This window comes from Macaca fascicularis, chromosome 18 (genome assembly GCF_037993035.2).
Source record: "Macaca fascicularis isolate 582-1 chromosome 18, T2T-MFA8v1.1".
Lineage (NCBI taxonomy): Eukaryota > Metazoa > Chordata > Mammalia > Primates > Cercopithecidae > Macaca > Macaca fascicularis.
In genome coordinates, this window is record NC_088392.1 from 25,341,154 (window position 1) to 25,355,603 (window position 14,450).

At 36.7% G+C, this 14,450-nt stretch overlaps 1 pseudogene; it reads left to right on the plus strand.

Annotated features, from left to right (window-relative positions):
• The first annotated feature begins 11,159 nt into the window (after positions 1-11,159).
• Positions 11,160-11,762, plus strand: LOC102122732 (small nuclear ribonucleoprotein Sm D2 pseudogene; annotated as a pseudogene).
• The last annotated feature ends 2,688 nt before the right edge of the window (positions 11,763-14,450 follow it).

The window sequence follows — 14,450 nt, forward strand, 5'->3', positions numbered from 1 at the left end:
TGGATATTTGGTAAAGCCTCCTCTTTGGGGCTATAAACTCCAAAAGAAAAGAGGCATAGCATCCTATGCTCCTAGCAAGAGTTTCTGCCACACAATAAACATGTAATAGCTCTTTCTAGAATGAATAAATGAGCCATATTGAATGTTGATTGAATTTCAACAAGCTTTGCAGAAATCAACCTATAATGATTATCCCTTTCAGTGGGCTTCTGACACTTGTAATTCATCTGACTTATTCCTTTCTTTTCTGCCATGGGCCTGGTAGTCTCAGCATATTATTGACTAAGGTCCGGAGCCTCTATGTTGTTTTTTAATTCCCAGTGTCTAGCATAGTGCCATTGAAATAATATGCAACCAACACATTTTTATTACTCATGATAACGATTAAGAACTTAGTGCCATTATAGTTAATGTAGTAAAATTTTGTGAATTCAATAATGTCCCTAAGTAGTATACAACTTTGAAAGCACGCTCTTCTCAAGTAATTAAATGTTATAATTATCTAACACATTATTTTTCTATATAAAATTTCAGAGATGTTAGTTCATTATTTCCAACCCTTTATATTTTAAATTAATGATATAGTAATTTTCAAAAAACAAACTTTTGCTTTACTTTAGCTGAAGACACAGATGTCGTCAGATGGCGCTCAAAATGGTTTAAATTACACAGATGTGGTAAGCATACAGTGAAATCTTAGAAAGGCCCCAAAGAATTCCCTATGGATGATACATGAGCCAAGGACATGACATTCATCTTGGAGGATATTTCTCCCTTCGAATACGTTTGATAAAATGCCTTTTTTTATTCCCACTTTGACTTTAAGCACTTAGAAATCATTTGTTTTACAAAAGCCCTGTGGTCCAAGATTATGGCAACCAAAATAGTGACTTCTGTCTTATATTTCAGTTATGCATGGTTCCTGACTTTAGTTTAAGAGAGTGATTTTACATAAAACTTTTTAGATAGATTTCACTCCTGTGCCTTTGTTGGTCTTTTCTGTACTTCTACGAAGAACAGCTTTGCAGTTTCTACGCTGGCTTCAAGCACAATACTATAGCTCCACAACCTTGTCCAACTGTTAGAATCATCCAGTTTTATAGCAGATGGACACAGACGTTCACTCACCCAGGTTCTGAGTTTCAGCAATCTTCTTATCTTTGCCATTTGTATGAAATAAGTTTGTTGTATTTTAGCACCCAAGCACCATAGTGTCTTATACCTTACTTTCAGGAAGAGGCTCTCAAACATCTCCTGGTATTATGTTTATGATTCTTTGCCACCAGGTTTTTAGGCTTGTTGCAGCATGATTTACACTGCAGACCTCCCTAAATTTAGTTAACTTTCATTCGTCATCACCATTCAGATATTTTAATTTGGTATATCCAGGAGGCATAATAGCCAATGCTTTGCCAGAGAGCTATAAATATTGGTATGAATTTTACATTTCCACTTGACAGTAAGAGTGTCTCAATTGATAGTGATCTTATGACTTCTTGTCAGCATACCAAATATATCAACAGGCCTTGTCATGAATTTTCCAGACATTTGTAAAATCATGAAAGTTTTTCACATTGAAATGAGAAAATATCACACACAAAAAATATTTTTTATAAGATTTTTATGTAAAATATAATAAGATTGTGACTTTTATGTCGCATACAATGTTTATTACATGGGAACTTTGTGCATTTATGAAATTATTTACTACTTATTTATAAATGTATAAAGAAACATTTAGCAACAATTGTGTTCTCAATTCTTTTGAAGTCTGTCGACTCATGTCTATTTTTTCTAGAGGATTATTCCATGTTTCTGTCTAGTCTGGCATTTTACTACATATGCACTCTTTTCATAGAACTAGTGATGTCCATTTGTCAGCCTCAAATACATACAAATTGCTGTCTTAAACCAGATGATTGTTTTTGCAAAACACAGACGTACAAAAGAATGGTCCTTTTGTAGAAATTGATCTAAATACTTTAAAGCTTGTTTCAAGGGTGTGAAATTTTGGTTAAGCTGGCCCAGAAAAATATTTTTCACATCAACCTAGGTCATGATCATACTTATTTTATGTAACATCAAGCCTACAGAATGTGTTTTCCAGTGACCATCACTAATGGATATTATCTGGTATTTTAATTTTTTCCAAGGCTTTTCTGTGTATAATGAGAGGAGTCCTATTAAACACAACATTTAAAAATAAGTTAACTCTATATTAGTGAAAAACAGATTATTAAAAAGAATTAGTGGTACGTCAATTAAACAACTTTTTAAAAAGTTTTTTAAAAAGAATTAAATTCTGTCAAATTCAGCCTGAAATTTGAACACAGAAATAAGAACAGCAGGATTTTCACTGGAAGATGCATCATTCTGATGTTAGTGGCCAAACCAGATGCCAGAAAAGCAGTGCCTCTCTCAAATTCTCTTAAGCACTCATGAGGGTTCAGCCTTCCTTCTTGATGTCATCCAGCTCCTAGAGAAGTTTTGCTAGTGTCCCTTCTGAAACTATGGGGCAGGAGAGGAAGTCAAGGTCACTATCACCACCAACTCCTGAAGCCAGGTAGCTGTCAGCCTTGAAATGACCGTCATCAAAAACTAGTGGCTTGAATGTCCTCTATGAAGCCGTTCTTTGTTTGTTTTTGGTTCTTTGTTTTGTTTTGTTTTGTTTTTGGGATGGAATCTCACCCTGTCACCCAGGCTGGAACGCAGTGGCATGATCTCGGCTCACTGCAACTTCCACCTCCTGGGTTCAAGCAATCGTCCTGCCTCAGCCTTCTGAGTAGCTAGGATTACAGGCACCCTCCACCACGCCCAGCAAATTTTTGTATTTTCAGTAAAGACAGGGGTTTCATCATGATGGGCAGGCTGGTTTTGAACTCCTGACCTCAAGTAATCCACCCGCCTTGGCCTCCCAAAGTGCTGAGATTACAGGTGTGAGCCACCATGCCCAGCCTATGAAGCCTTTCTTGACTCTTCTGAATACACGTGGCCACTCTCTTCCTGAATTGCCATTGTACCCTGTAGAAACCATTATTGGGACATCTATGAGACTCTTTTTCATGTATGTATATACTTGTCTGTTTCTTCTACTGCACCATAAAACCTGTGTTCCCAGGAATTCTATGGCTTTTCTCTCTATCACTCCACACAATATCTAGCACTCAGTCAATACTCATTATGTTTGTTGACAAAAACATTCTTCTGGACATGTTCATAGAACGAACACAGTCTTTAGCAGCAGTACACTCTGCAAATAACTGTGAAAAGGGAGTCATTGGATTTACCAAACTAGAACCACTCATTTTGAGCAAAAAAAATCTCTGACTCAATGTGAGGCAGGGCTGCAAAAGTTGAACAGCAACAGTTATCATTCACCCAGCACCTCAAGCCTTCACACTGTAATCACATCGATTAGCTGAACACTGGCATCAAAGAAAGGGTCAGTATATTTTTTGTTCAAGCTTTTGTCCATATATAGAAGCTGGTGCCAGATTACTTCAGTGTTGAGTGATTTTAATTTTCTGTGAAATTTGGCTACACAACTTGTGCTTCTCCCAGTTTATGTGCTCTGTACTGTCAAATATGATACACTCAGAAAGCACATTCCTTTATCATTTTCCTCTTACAAAAAAAGAAAACTGGAAAAAAATATATTATTTGCCTTTAAGTGGAAAGACATTTCATTTTCCAGATGGATGCTAGTACTTCAGGAAATATTAGAGATAGCTTGTTGAAATTTTTAGAAGTGATCCTGTTGTTGTGCATTTTACACTCCTGGTCAAGCTATCATCACTACCAAAGCATTTCCTTAACTACCTACATATGCCCACTTCTTTAAGAAGAAACAGAGTGATGCTAACTTTCCTGAAGTTTCATACACACTCGAATTTGTATATGTCAGGTCTCAGATTGTCAAAAATTGAAGCATGGAAATTTGCTCCTGGAACACCAAATGTATATGATATTCCACCTGTGATGTCCTCAACTTGTTAACAACCCTAACAACTTCGCCAAACTCTAGGAACTTTTTTTCAGCAGGATATAGTAGTCACAGACAAGAAATGAAGGCGAGATTGTTTCTAGATAAATTTAGCTGGGGAATAAGGAAAATATGATCTAATAAAGGAAACCTCCAGGTGAATTCAAGAGAGTGAATTATATGGGAGTTGGAAAACCGATTGCCAAAGATTCTTCCTTTAAGTAGAGGTTGTGATAAAATACATTTTGATGTCTATTTCTAATGAAAATGTGAAACAGACATCTATTTTTCCATCCCAACTGGGCTTCCTCCAAATATGCTGCCTTCTCCCTAATGAGTTGGAATAGTGTGCACCGTAAAATAGTACAACACATCCAGAAATGCTGACATTTCATTTTTAATTGAAATCAAATAGAAATAGTTCCACTGGGAAACAAGAAAGTAAAGCAGGCTTTTGATAGAAATTAATAGGAAAGGGAAGGAAATACTATTCTCTGTCATAAAGTAGTCCACTATGGAAGGCTGCCAGTCCTCTTGCCTGAATCTGAGTTTATCTCCAGGATTACATTCAGTGGAAAGAACACATCGTATGAAGGTGGAACGAGAAATCATATTTGGATGGATGTACCAAATAAAAGAAATAAAAAATATTTCCTTTCTTCTATTTTTTAAAAATCATAGGAATATAGAGTCCAAGGAAAACTTGAATTTTACTGCAAAAACAATGATAACAAAAACAAAAGAGTTCATATCATCGACAAAAATATTTACAAAAATATACCATAAAATACATTCTTTGGGTGGTAAAATAAATTTACATTACTGGGACTAAAATTCTCTCGATGGTGAGACAACTTTCTTTTAAAAACAGTTTTATAGCAATACTTATAATAGTGGTACTTTTAAGAGTTGTAGCTTGGCTGGGCGCTGTGGCTCACGCCTGTAATCCCAGCACTCTGGGAGGCTGAGGCGGGTGGATCACAAGGTCAGGAGATCGAGACCATCCTGGCCAACATGGTGAAACCCCATCTCTACTAAAAATACAAAATTATCCAGGCATGGTGGTGTGCACCTGTAGTCCCAGCTACTCGGGAGGCTGAGGCAGGAGAATCACTTGAACCTGGGAGGCAGAGGTTGCAGTGAGCCGAAATCACACCACTGCACTCCAGCCTGAGTGACAAAGCAAGACCCCATCTCAAAAATAATAATAATAAAAAACAGTTGTAGCTTGAGCAGCAACAATAAACATTAATGAAGATTAACATTTGTATAACTATATGTAGATTATGAAATAATTGTATATGATTTTTAATAATTGATACTCCAAACTATTATGAAAATTCCTTCAACTTTCAAAAAACAATACTTTATTCTCCAAAATATCAGACTTTGAATATAAAAAGCCATGATTTTTAAGAAAATATTTATCTCTGTGGTCATAATTTCTAGGAACAATCTGTAGTACTTTGTACCAAAAAAATTCAGCTATTTTTATAGGAGTCATTCCAAGACATTATTGAGTGAGGACTCGTACTAGGATGAGGAAGGGTCAGGCATTTGACACCAAAGAGTTTGTGGCATGTTGCAGAGAGGTACTTAAAAAGATAAATGCCAAAATGGTATGAGTGATACCTAGTATACCTGACATAGGGACAAAGTGCGTTTTAGAGGCTATCTCAAGGAGTCGGGTAGTAAATGAAAGGAAGGAAGTAAGAACATAGCTAGAGGGAGAGCTGCCTGGAGAAAGAGTTGGTTGATTTGTTTTCAGAATGTAGAAACTTGCACAAGTGGACAAGTGGAGTCAAAGAAGAGGAGGAAAGTTTGAGCTTCAGGAGAGAAAAGGGTAAGTGATGGATACATATGCGCATTCTTTTTTTTTTTTTTATTTTTGATCTGGGTCTTTCCACAATTTCTCCCTGGTGACCTTGACTGATTTCTTGGGCTACCTCAGACATAAGAAGTCATGTTTATTAGAACTGATCAAAATAATATGTGGTATGTTTTAAGGACTGAAGCCCAGATGTTCCCACTCTTCCAGAATACTTAAACATGCACTGACTTCCTGAGGGCCACCAGGCATTTAGGGAGATGCCCAGTGAGAGGAAGGCAGCCTTGTGTTCCTTATTGTAATGAGACCTTTCTCTGAAATGATTAAATAATCTACCTTGTAATAAAAACTGCTGATTCTTCATGGAGGTCTCTTCAAATACAATAATCTGTGAAAATCCTGCCTACAGAATTTTAAGAAAAACCAAGAGTACCAATTAACTTAAAAAATTATATAAAATTAATGATGAAAACAATGACCATTAACAAAACACAAATATAAAAACCCCTTTATTCCTCACTCTAATACTAAAACTTCACAAAATTAATATCTAACTTACCTGATGAAAGCAATTTAATAAATTCTTTGGATAATTTTAATAAAAATAAGAAAGGTATTATCTCAGTCTCAAATTTGCCACAATTAAAGAGATACTCTTTTGAATTGGGAGGTTTCTCTCTAAAGAATTTTCCTCTTCTAATAAAGGATATTGCAATATGCTCTGAATAGATGTTTAAAATCTCTCTCATAAGTTCTGGAAATCTCTCTCATTGAAACAGTCCCAGCTTGACAGCCCTGCAATAACCATTAAATATTAAAATAATATTAAAAAGCAAGTGCTCAGCTCATGGAGCTAGCTGCAAAACTCCGATGCACATTAATGGGACTCACATAGCTAAATCCCCATGTGCTGTACCAAAAATTTATACCCAAGGATCCAAGGATCAGGCGCCATAAAGAAAATGATGGATTTACTTTCAAAAAAAATAATCGATCCACTACCAAACAAATTATCATTATTCATGGAATTTCAGTCACATAATTATTCTAAAAACCAGACTGTCTAAGATTAAACAGCATCCAATTTTGCATTCACATCGTATTCATTTGTGATGTAATAAAATTCATACTTCTATTGCAAGATGATTTGAATGTGGTAAAAACATATATAAATTTTTAAAAATGTGTCTTATTTACAAACATATCTTAAAGCCAAAATCTAATTCTAGATACATTGTTTATTATTTCTGTAGACACTACGATCACAATACTTAAGCTTAAGAACTATTTTTGTTGTTCTTGATGTATGTTAAATGTAAAGGGGAAAAAAGTATAAATAACTAATAGTGTTAATATTTAAAATTATGTGGCGATCTAAACTTCTCAAAGAATTTCTTTTAAGAAATTAAAGAAATTTTGACATAGTGACCACACATTATTATAATCATCCATGTTAACTATCCGAGAAGAAGTTACACACTATTTAAAAACAAAAGACAGTGTGTTTAATGGAAAGTATTTCAGACCAAAATTTAGCTTACTCAAATTCCAAATTCACAATTTTATTAGCTAAAAAATGAGTGAGATGGACTCGGGAATCTTTTATGTCTGCCAGTCTATGGTCTTCTTTTGTAACAACTAATTTGGTTCACATTGCATCTGGTTAGATTTTCCCATTTCCCCCACTCCCACCATCTCCACAACACACACACACACACACACACACACACACACACACACACACACACAGGAGAAATAAGTTTTTAAATCTGGTACAGAACTCTCGTATAAATGCACGTATGATATTCTGTGAAATTCCTATTGGTCAATCAAAGTATTTGCCAGAGCTGAAAGAGGCCTAGAGAATGAGAAAGAGAGGTAACACTGTTTTGTGGAAAGAGCACCTGGATGGAAAATTTGGATACCCACTTTCATCAGCAACCAACTCTATAACTTTGGGCGGGTCACTTGCTTTCTCCAAATTGCAATTTCATTCAAAGCAGTAATTAGATAAGATGGTCACTAAGTACATGTCCAACTCTGAAATTGGATGCCTACAACTAAAATATCACTATTATGATAAACTAAACAAAGCAGTTACTCATTTTTTTTTTTTTAATTGAGTCTCGCTCTGTTGCCAGGCTGGAGTGCAGTGGTGTGATCTCAGCTCACTGCAGCCTCTGCCTCTTGGGTTCAAGCAATTCTCCTGCCTCAGCCTCCTGAGTAGCTGGGACCACAGGCATGCACCACCACACCCAGCTAATTTTTTATATTTTAGTAGAGACAGGGTTTCACCATGTTAGCCAGGATGGTCTTGATCGCCTGACATCCTGATCTGCTCGCCTTGGCCTCCCAAAGTGCTGGGATTACAGGCGTGGTCTACCGCGCCCGGCCACAGTTACTCTTAAGTCTACATAAAAGAAAAGAAGAGGGTGTGTGTGTGTGCGTGTGTGTGTGTGTGTGTGTAATCTTGAAGGGTGAGGGCTAAAGATAAAGTGAATGTAGACCATTTTGGACATTCAATAATTGTGTGTGTGTGTGTGTGTGTGTGTGTGTGTGTATCAGGCAGTACCCCATATAGCAGGCAGTACCCCATAAGTTTAAAGAAGGTAACTTTTTATTACTTAAAAAGAAAAAGATATGTTAAATATTTTCTAATCTTTTTGAGCACTTACTCTGCATTAGGCCTGAATCTAATAGTACTGCGGATACTATTTCATTTATTCCTATGAACCCTAGGAGGAGTTGCTGTAATTATCCCCATTTTCTAGATGAAAAAATGAAGGCCTGGAGACCTGTGTCCCACAGCTAGTGTAACACACTGTCCCACAGCTAGTATATGAAGAAATGTAAGATGGAGCCTGGGTTATGTTCCATGAAGAGTCATAACCTTTTAGAATCAACATTATAGATAACTAAGCTCTGATTTCTTTATTTTTAAAAGGATTTTTGGTATTACTACCAGATCACAATAGCTGATTGTGCATACTATTGGCCCACTCTATCAACAATAATATTTTTCTTTCAACCACTGCAAAAGTGATATTATAATGTTCTAAGGAAAATCACATTGTTTGGTACATAAATGTTTGTTGCAAGAAGGAAGGAGAACCCCTGTTCCCAACCAAGATGGAAGGGTATGGGCTGGATTTACCCAGCCACCTATAAGAACAACAACAAAAAACAAACAAACAAACAAAAAACTGGACAAAACACGTGAGATCATAGTTTCACTTTGCTGGGCAATGGACAACAAAGAATACTGATCGTTAAAAGATAAGAAACAAGCAAGGTGAGTCCTATGATTGCCCAGCCTAATAGCTTAAGAGAGTTTCAGGTCTGCAGTGCAGGAAGGTAAAACCTAAGCAGAACTCAGGAGGCTCTCTGAGTTGAGACAGAGTTGAAAGTTGGGAAGACCAAAGCCACCTGAGTTCACAGAACAGAGAATTAGACCAAAAGGACTACAGAGAACTACCGTAGAACACTCTTGAATATTTAGCAAAGTACTGAGAAGCACATGTAATGAAACAACCTATGGCCCAGGAATGAACCATTTGAAAGGATTAGAAGGAACATTAGTCGGTATTCTCACAAGACCAGAAATTAGCTCTCAATTAAGCACAGATTTGGTCCCACTTAACAAATTTTAAAAGTTAAGTCCTTATATTAGAGAATTTCGCACTGCTATAAAGAACTTCTAAAAGTGACTTATAAAGGAAAGAGGTTTAATTGACTCACAGTTCAGCATGGCTGGCGAGGCCTCAGGAAACTTACAATCATGGTGGAAGGTGAAGGGGAAGCAAAGCACCTTCGTCATAAGGTGGCAGGAAGAAGAAGGAATGCAGGAAGAACTACCAAACATTTATAAAATGATTAGATCTCATGAGAACTCACTCACTGTCATGAGAACAGCGTGGAGGAAACCACCCCACAGTTCAATTGCTTTAACCTGGTCTCTCCCTTGGCACGTGGGGATTATGGGAATTACAATTCAAGATGAGATTCAGGTGGGGACACGAAGCCTAACCATATGAGTCCTCCAGGATCAAACTGTTTCCAAATGATGTAACCATACCCCAGGGAAGGAAAAAAAGCTTACGAAGGTCTATAGGTATACAAAAACATCCAGCACCCAGCTAAGTAAAATTCAAGATGCCTGAAATTGAAACAAACATGACTGGGTATGTCAAAAAGCAAGAAAATATAACAAATAATTAGGAATGAAAAAAATTAAGTAATTGAAACTGATTCAGAAGTGACATAGATGATAGAATTATAATACAAGGACATTAAAACACTTTTTTAAAGCTATATCCCGTTTCTTCTAAAAGTTAGACAAACACATAGAAGGGATATGTATATATTTTCAAAGAACCAAATCAAACTACTAGAGCTGAAAACAACAATGTCTGAAATTAATGGTAGATTAGACATAGTAAAAGAAAAGAGAAAAGATTTATGACCTTGAATGTACTGCAATAGAAACTATCCAAAATAAAGCATACAAAGAAAGAGTAAAAGGCACAAATTACCAGTATCAGGAATAAGAGAATGACAGCACTACATATTCCACAAATATCAAAAGGAAAATAAGCTAATATTATTAGCAGTTTTATGCCAATAATTCTGGCAAGTTAGAGGAAATGGGTTAGGATTTCTCAAAAGTTACAAATGACCAATGCTTCCTAAGAAGAAATAGATAAGATGATCTGAATATCCCTGTACATATTAAAGAAAGAGAATTTGTACTTTAAAACCTTCCTAACCTCACCACCAAAACACACAAACAAACATAAAACAACCCAAAACAAAAAATCCAGAACCACAGGACCACAGGTCCAGATAGTTTTGCTAGTGAATTCTACAAAACATTTAAATTCTATAGGAAGGAATAACCTTCATCACGTTCCATGAATCCAGCACTGCTCTGATACCAAAGCCAGACAAAGACATTACAAGAAAAAAAGAACAAACTAAACTCAAAGTTAGCAGAAGGAAGAAAACCTTAAAGATTAGACCAGAATTGAACACAATAAAGAATAGAGGTCAGGCAAGGCAACTCACACCTGTAAACTCAGCACTTTGGGAAGTTGAGGCAGGAGGATAACCTGAGCTCACGAGTCTGAGACCAGCCTGGGCAACATGGCAAGACTCTGTTTCTACAAAAAAAAAAAAAAAAAAATGTAATTAGCCAGGCATGATGTCATCTGCCTGTGATCCCGGCTAGTTATGAGGCTGAGGTGGGAAGATCACTTCAGCCTGGGATGTCAAGGCTGCAATGAGCTGTGCTCGTGCCACTGCACTCCAGCCTGGATCAGAGAGAGAGACCTTGCCCGCTCCTCAGGCAGCAGCAACGCGGAGGAAACGGGAGTGAACGGAGAGCTTAGTGACCATCATGAGCCTCCTCAACAAGCCCAAGAGTGAGATGACCCCAGAGGAGCTGCAGAAGCGAGAGGAGGAGGAATTTCACACGGGTCCACTCTCTGTGCTCACGCAGTCAGTCAAGAATAACACCCAAGTGCTCATCAACTGTCGCAACAATCAGAAACTCCTGGGCCGGGTGAAGGCCTTCGATAGGCACTGCAACATGGTGCTGGAGAACGTGAAGGAGATGTGGACTGAAGTCCCTAAGAGCGGCAAGGGAAAGAAGAAATCCAAGCCAGTCAACAAAGACCGCTACATCTCCAAGATGTTCCTGCGCCAGGACTCGGTCGTCGTGGTCCTGCGGAACTCGCTCATTGCCGTCAAGTAGGGGCTGCCTATCCATTGACAGAACTCATTCTCCTGTCCTATGAAGACCGCTGCCATTAGTGTTGAAAATAATAAAGCTCTGCGTTTTTTTCTAAAAAAAAAAAAAAAAAAAAAAAAAAAAAAAAAAAAAAAGAGAGAGAGAGACCCTGCCTCAAGAAAACAAACAAAAAAAAAAAAAAAGGAAAAAAAGAAAAAGAAAAATTGTAGAAAAATACCAATGAAATTGAGTTGATGTTTTAACAAGATAAAATTGACAAACCCTTAGATAGACTAGCAAAAACAGAGGAATCTCAAATAATGTCAGAAATTAAAGAGGAGACATTACAACTGATACAAAGAGATAGGAAGAATCATAAAAGATAGTTATTAACAAGTATATATCAACAAATTGGATAATCTTTAAGAAATGGGTAGATTCTTAGAAATGTAAGGATCACACACTAAGACCAAATGAGATTTATCCTTGGGATGCAAGGATGGCTCAACATATGCAAATCAATTAATGTCATAGATCACACTAACAGAATGATGAATTTTAAAATCATGTGATCATTTCAATAGATGCAGAAAAAGTATTTGATGAAATTCAAAACTTTTGTAATATAATGAATACTATAACTAAATAATTATACTCTCAAAAAGCTAATGTAGAGGGAATTTGCCAAAACATAATAAAGGCCATAAATGACAAGCCCACAGCTAACATTGTACTCAATGGTGAATAACTGAAAGCTTTTCCTCTAAGATTAGGACTAAGAAAGGATGCCCAGCAACAGTAATTAAAACAGTATGGTACTGGTATAAAAAAGATCTATAGATCAATATAACAGAAAGCCTGGAAATAAAGGTATGCATATACAGTCAACTGATCTTTAACAAGGGTGCCAACAAAGCACAGTGGGGAAAGGTCAATCTCTTCAACAAATGATGTTGGGAAAACTGCATATACACATGCAAAAGAATGACTTTGGACCATTACCTTACACAGGAAAATCAATTAAAATTGATTTAAGATTTAAATGTAATTTTTCAGCCCCTAAAATTTTACAAATTCATAAACTGTAAAATGCCTAGAAGAAAACGTTGGGGGAAAACTTCGTAATATTGGTCTTAGCAATGATTTGTTAGATATGACAGCAAAACACAAGCAGCAAAAGCAAAAATAGACAGGTAGAACTACATAAAACTAAAAAGTTTCTGCACAGCTAAGAAAATAACAAAATGGAAAAGCAACCTACCAAATGATATAAAATGTCTGCAAACCATATATCTGATAGAAGGTTAATATAAAAAGTATACAGGGAACTCCTGCAACACAATAGCAAGAAAAAGTACATTTAATGGACAAAAGACTGGATAGACATTTCTCAAAAAGAGACATATAAATGGACAACAGGCATATGAAAGATGCTCAACGTGACTAGTCGTCTAGAGAATGCAAATGAGATATCACCTCACACCTGTTAGGATGGCAATTATTAAAAAAAGAAAAGATAAACGTTGGTGAGGATGTGAAGAAATTGGAACCCTTGTGCACTGTTGGTGGGATTGTAAACTGGTGCAGCTGCTATGGAAAGCAGTATATAGACTCCTTAAAGAATTAAAAATAGAACCACCATATGATCCAGTAATCCCACTTCTGGTATATATCCCAAAGAATTGAAATCAGAATCTCAAATTGATATTCAATCTCCTATGTTTATTGCAGCATTATTCACATTAGCCGACACATCAAAACAACCTTAATCTCCATCAATGGATGAACAGATAATGTGGTATACACACCATGGAATAATATTCAACCTTAAAAAAAATCATGTCATGTGTGACCACATGGATGAACCTGGAGGACGTTATGCTAAGTGAAATAAGCTAGTCACAGAAGGACACATACTTCATGACTCAACTTATATAAAGTATCTAAAATGGTTACATTCATAGAAGCAGAGAGTAGAATGATGGTTGCCAGAGTCTGGGAAGGAAAGAAATGGGGAATTGATGCTGAGTGGGTACAAAGTTTCAGCTATGCAAGATGAACACATTCTAGAGATCTGTTGTACAACCTTGGGTTTATAGTTTACAATAGTCTATGTGCACTTAAAAACTTATTTAAGAGGGTAGGTTTTATGTGAAGTTTTCTTAACACAACAACAACAAAAAAAAACTAAAGACCAATATGCTTCATGAACACAGATATAGAAATTCTAAACAAAATTTTAGCATATCAAATTCAACATTACATAAAATGGACAATATATCATGATCCAGTGGAGTTAATTCCAGGAATTCAAGGCTGGTTTATCATTTGAAAATCAGTCAACATAATTCACCATATTAAAACCAAAATTTTAAAGAAAATGCATTTGATGTTGACAATTCCAACGTCTTTTCCTAACTTAAACTCCCAGCAAACTAAAAATAGAAGAAGACTTCCACAATCTGATAAAAGGTATTCACGGAAAAGTCTACAGCTAACATCATACTTAATAGTGAAGGACTGAATGCTTTCCCTCTAAAATCAGGAAGGAGGTAAAGATGGTCTTGATATTTTTATTCAACATTGCATTTAAGGTTATAGCCAATGTAAGAAGGCAAGGAAAGGAAAAAAAAGGCATCCAGAATGGAAATGAGATAGGTAGGGTGGAGCAAGATGGCCGAATAGGAACAGCTCCAGACTCCAACTCCCAGCGCAAGTGACACAGAAGACAGGTGATTTCTGCATGTTCAACTGAGGTACTGGGTTCACCTCACTAGGGAGTGTGGGACAATCAGTGCTGGTCAGCTGCTGCAGCCCGTCCAGCGAGAGCTGAAGCAGGGCGAGGCATCGCCTCACCTGGGAAGCGCAAGGGGGAAGGGAATCCCTTTTCCTAGCCAGGGGAACTGAGACAC